This window comes from Condylostylus longicornis, unplaced genomic scaffold, assembly GCF_029603195.1.
Source record: "Condylostylus longicornis isolate FDR11 unplaced genomic scaffold, ASM2960319v2 ptg000017l, whole genome shotgun sequence".
NCBI lineage: Eukaryota > Metazoa > Arthropoda > Insecta > Diptera > Dolichopodidae > Condylostylus > Condylostylus longicornis.
The window spans coordinates 8,816,954-8,822,953 of NW_026577986.1; the positions used below are offsets into that span (position 1 = coordinate 8,816,954).

A 6,000-nucleotide genomic window follows, 5' to 3' on the forward strand; every position below is an offset into this window, starting at 1 on the left:
AACTTCATATTTTATCGGAATAAGAAAAAAAAAATAAAAAATTAAGGAACGTAAATCAGAGAAAAGGACAGTACAATTGAGAGGTAAACGAAAAGAACTCGTAACACGAAAATTCGTCAAAAAGAACTTCGTAACTCGGGGCCCGAGTGTTCAATTATTTTTACACGAGAAATGAGTAAGAATTATGCTTTATAAAAATGAATAATAGTAAAAAAATTTTTTTAAATTATTTCAATGGCAAACAAATAAAATTATTACACAGAAAGAAAAAAAAATCTATCTATGTAAAAAAAAAATCCTGGTAATTAAACAAATAGAAAACAAGAGAGAGAAAAATAAAAAAAAAATAAATCATTTTTTTTTGTTGTTGTTACAGAAATTCTTTTTTTTTACCCCCTGTGTATGTGTATGTTTCTACAAATAATAATCATGTTGATAACAATAGAAAAACGCATTATTACACAAATATAAAAAAAAATAACTTGAAAAAAAAAAAACAAAAACAAAAAAAAAATATAGAAGAAATAAATAAAAAGTTTGTATTACAAAAATAACAATAAAAATAGAGAAAAATTTAATAACAACAATAAACATTAAAGTGCATCCATTTGCCTTTCATATGGCAGATCATCATCATATACCAGGAATATTATAAATGATTCAGTCTTACTGATATTTCCCCATATTTCTCTATGCAACAAAATACAAGGAAATTTTAATACTTGTAAAGAGAGAGAGAGCGAGTTTTTACATAAATGCATTATATATGAGTGTATATAGATGCCATTTTATAGAACAATAGAATAATATAATAGAAAAAAAAAATTATTGTTAATTGTTCAGAAATAATTTAGAATTTTTGTTTTTTACAAAAAAAAATTATTGCGACTTAACAAAAACAATAAAATAAATAAAATAGAAAAAAAAAACAATGATTGTAATAAGTTGACAAGATTATTATTATAATTTTTTTTTATTATAATTCATATAATGAACTTATACATATAGCAATGTGCATTTCGAATAATACAATTGAATAAAATACTGGTAAATTGAAATTGCATTTACTTCAATATTTGTTTGTTTGGTTGTTCTTTGAGAATAAAACAAAAAAAATAAAGAACTCAAATATTATTTCAAAATTGGGGTGGGGACTTGAAAATATTTTCTGTCCCGAATAGTATAAAAATAAAATAAGATACAAATTTAGAAGAATAAAATAATAAGAATAAGCCGTCTACAGAACAAGAAAGACGCTGTCTAGAGCAAGAATAAGACAGTCTAGACCAAGACATAAGTAGTCTGTCAACATTTTACTGTCTTCTATATTTCTGTTCTTGTGTTTCAATTCCTGAGCTTGTATAACAATAAGAAATTGTGAACACAATTACAACTACAGAGTATACAATTAAGGAAGAGAAAAATTTGCTATTTTTTACAGAACAATAAAATTTGCATATCTCATTTTAAAAAAATGGTGATCACTTGTATTTTGTTTTTGTGATTTTGTTTTTATTCTAATTTGAAAATAGAAAGTATAAAAACAGTGAATTTTCTCATGATGTAATTAAGAACAAATTTCAAAGCTAATTTAATACTATTTTATTTTTTGTTATATGCAAAATGATACAAACAAGAAGAATAAATAGAAAAATAAATAATTGTATTCATTATAATAATTATAGAAGAATATCCTTCAAACAAGATGAAATGAGGATATTCGTGTAGAATATTTTTAAAATATTTAAACACAATATGAATAAAATTCTCACAACCTTAAACGAAAAAAAATTATAAAAATAATGAAAATATGAAATAAAAGTTTAATGTCCTTAAATATTCTATTATAAATAATACATTTTTTATAATTACTCATGTATTAGGGATATTATTATAATAACAAATTATAATTGGAAGAGAATAATATTAAATATAATATATAATTCAAGGAATTATTTCAATAATTTCAATTCAAATATATAAAAAATTTCCCATTTTAAATACTGTTGTTTGTTCTTCCGATTCAAAATTAGAGGGAAAAATTTATATAACAAATTTATAAGAAATCAGAATTTATATACGAAATTATAGTGTTTATATATGAGTGTGTTTTTTTTGGATTTGATGTCCATATATGCATAATAAATTCAATTTATTATTAAATTATAAAAAAATTAAATATAATTATAAAATTTAAATGAAAATATTTTCAAGAAATTAAAATCAATAATTAAAAGTGAAAACAAAAGAAAAAATTTAAGATATATGAAAAATAAAGTGAAAAATAAAAAATTAAAAATAAGTGATTAAAAATAAAATTTATTTTGAAAAAAAAATATAAGTGATTTAGTGAAAATTTTAATAAAAAGTGAATTTTAAAATTTATCTAAAAAAAAATATCAAATAATATAAGTGAAATTTTGAGTGAAATTTTTAATAAAAAATAATATAAAAATTAAATTAAAATTAATTAAAAAAAAATAATAATTAAAAGAGTGGTGAATTTTTAAGTGAAGCTGCAAAATTATTCCTATATTTTAAAAAAATCAATAATTTCCTATTAAAAATTAAAATAATTTTAATTAAATATATATATATTTAATATATTTTCAATAAATAATTAATATAAGTTAAAGAAAATCTTAAGGAAATTTATTTTCCTTACACAAAATAGAAAATATATGCCAAATTTAATGTTCTCCAGGTAAAAAAGAATAAAAGACAACAATAATTGATTTTTGTTTTTCTGTTTTTTTTTCTTTTCTCTTTTTTTTTCAATTTTATTTTTTATTTTACACCTCCATTCAATATTCAAATCCAATAAAATCCTGTCCTTTCCAATACAAAATCCTTCTTTCATGGATGGAAAAATCAACTGAAAATTTTGGATGCAAAACGAAACTACTATTATAATCAACTTATTACTACTATTACATTATCATAAATGGTGATATAATTTACAAAATTATTATATATCAAACATTTTTATATTCTTTTGCTATATATATATTGCTGAAAATCTACAAAACGAACTGAAACGGATGCATATATTACCTTGTTTTCGGTACTATGCTGCTATATTTTGTAATTAAACTTATTTTAATTGAAAACTGATGCTATAATTTAAATGAAATAAATATATTGGCTTTGATATATAACTATATACTGCTATATATACAATTTGAAACAAATTCAACACAAATATGAAAACAAAACAAAAACTTATTCAACTGGCCAAAATAATAAATAATTTATGAAAAAAACAAATCTTCTAAATGTTATTGAACAAATTAAAAAAAAAAACATAAAATTTGTAAAATAAATTAACAAATTGAAATGGCAATTAAACGATATGGCAAATATAAACAAAAATTTAATAATATTCCATTCATTACGAAAAAACGATCAAAATATTCTAAATTTATATCGAATAAAACAAAAAAATTATCAAAATTATTACGATTACAAACAAAATTTACAATGTCATCATCAATATCATTGTCATCAACATTATCAAAATTATCAATGACAAAAAAATCTGGCAACAATAATTATTGCAATAATAATAATAATAATAATAATAATAATAATGATGGAAAAACTTTATGTAAATTATATAAAAACAATAATTATGAAAAAATGGCGGCAATAACATATAATAATATATTTGATTTAACATTAATAAATGATTAAATATATATATACAAATTAATTATATTTCATATTTTATTATACTCATAAATCATTATAACTATATATGTATATATTTTTTAAATTAAATTACAATAAATAATTAAAATATCAATAATTATAATTAAAACCAATTTTGACAATAATTTTATTATATTATTATAATTATATAAAAAAAAAAACAAATATACATTATAATAATAATTATTATATACATATATATATATATATATACTTAAATAATTATTATATAAATATTAAATACACAATAATAATGTTTATATTTTTTATTATAAAATTAATAATATTTTTTTAATTAAATTCAATTTGAAATTAATTATTTTAATGTACCTAAAGAAGAAAAAGACGAGAATAAAATTTTTTAAAATCCCAATACTTATATTATATAACAACATATTTTCTTGGGATATAAAGTAAATAATAATACATATACATATATATATTAATAAATAAATAGAAGAATATATCGTAATATATATATATATATGTTATATACAACAAAAAATATATAACATTAAATATACATAATATATAACATAAAAATTAACATAATAAGAAAGAAGAAGACGAAAAATAAAAAGAGGAAGAGAATATTAAAATATATACAGCAATAATATTACATACCATACCATCATTTTTAATAAAAAAGGCAAAAAGAGAAGAATTCGAAAATGATAAAGTCAGAATAAAGTCCAGATTAAAAAATAAGCTTTAATGACAAAAGATAACCAAAAAGATAAAGATAAAAATAAAAGTAATCAATGATAAAAACAGAATAAAACAAAACAAACGAAAGAAAAAAAACATGAATTTTTAACAAAGTAATTAAAGAACAACAGAAAATTATTTCAACAAAATAAAAGAAGACAAATGAAAATTTTATTGAAAACAAAAAAATAACAGAAACACATAGAATATTTAATTTTAAAATTATAAATCACAGATACAAAAATTAACATTGAAAGATTTTCAAGAGAAATCTAGCTCTCCGAACAATAAAGAAGAGATAGAAATAAAAACAAAAAAGCAATAACACAAAAGCATACAAAGAGAAAACGAAAACAAGCAAAAAAAAATTTTTGCAGCAAAAGAATATTTCTCTTTTTTTTTTTGGACAAAACAAATAGAAAAAAGTCCATTAAAAGCAAAAGAATAAAATCCTTTATTAAAAGAAGACAAAGAAGAAGAAAAAAATCAAAACAAACAAAAACCAAATCCAAGAAAATCAAAAAAAAAAAATAAAAAACCAAAAATATTCCCAAAATATTTTTTCCATTTAATTTCATTTTGTGGTTGTTTCCCAAAAAATAATGGGGCGGCTGCGAATGGCAGCATTGCCAGCAGCCAAAGATGTTGCAGCATTATTATTTATAATTTTTCTAGCATGGAGAACAAATATAATTGATGCAGCCCGTAAGTACAAAACTTTTTCTTTATTTATTTTTATTAAAAAATACACGCAAAAAAAAAAAAAACTACGATTATTTTTTTTTTAAAAATAACAATGCACGTACTAACTTCGAATAAAATATAAGATAATTGGAGTATAACATAATAAAATATATTACAATACTGCAACAAAATTAACAAAAACTAAACTACGATAAAGGAATTGAGAAAGAAATTTATGGGTTTGTATGTATTGGTAATTGGCAATTTGTAAGTAAACCTTCAGCCAGGTTCTATTAAATTTTAAGGATATTATTTAACAATTCTAAGAAAGTTTGTACGTTAAATCAATAACTTTCTGGAAAAATACATGAAGTTATTGTAGTTTGTTAGTTTTTCATGTACCAATGAGGAAAATGTTAAATTAAAGAAAATTTTCATTAAAAATAATAGGGATATAGAAATAAAATTCATTTATCAACTATTAATAATTTTTAACATTGTTAATTATGGAATTTTATTGAAAATTTACCATTATAGTCTGCATTATATCTGCATATTAATCTGCTGTTTTAGGGCAAGCTGATTGATATGTTATTAATAACGCTTTATTTATTTACGATATATGAATATCGAGCACATTTTACCTATAATTTTTAATAACAAATTCACAACTTTAATATTTTGCTCTAATTTTAATGAAAATACTAAGCTTTAAAATGTTAAAATTTTTATTAAATTTTAAATTAAATATCAACTACTTTAAAAATTTTTTTTGATTTCTACAATAAATTCAATCCTTATAAAATTCTATACAATTAATTTGTTGAAAAATGTGACCAAAATTCATAAATTAAAAGTACCTATATACTCAATTAATAACCCAATAAATTTGTACAT

General features: G+C 19.5%; 1 long non-coding RNA gene across 1 annotated transcript in view; it reads left to right on the top strand.

The window, feature by feature from the left end:
* LOC129606110 (uncharacterized) overlaps nt 1–4,768 on the top strand; it is a 117,998-nt gene extending 113,230 nt beyond the window's left edge. The window contains exon 3 of the long non-coding RNA XR_008696747.1: nt 4,048–4,768. This is a non-coding gene — a long non-coding RNA (uncharacterized LOC129606110). The remainder of the gene's footprint in view (nt 1–4,047) is intronic.
* The last annotated feature ends 1,232 nt before the right edge of the window (nt 4,769–6,000 follow it).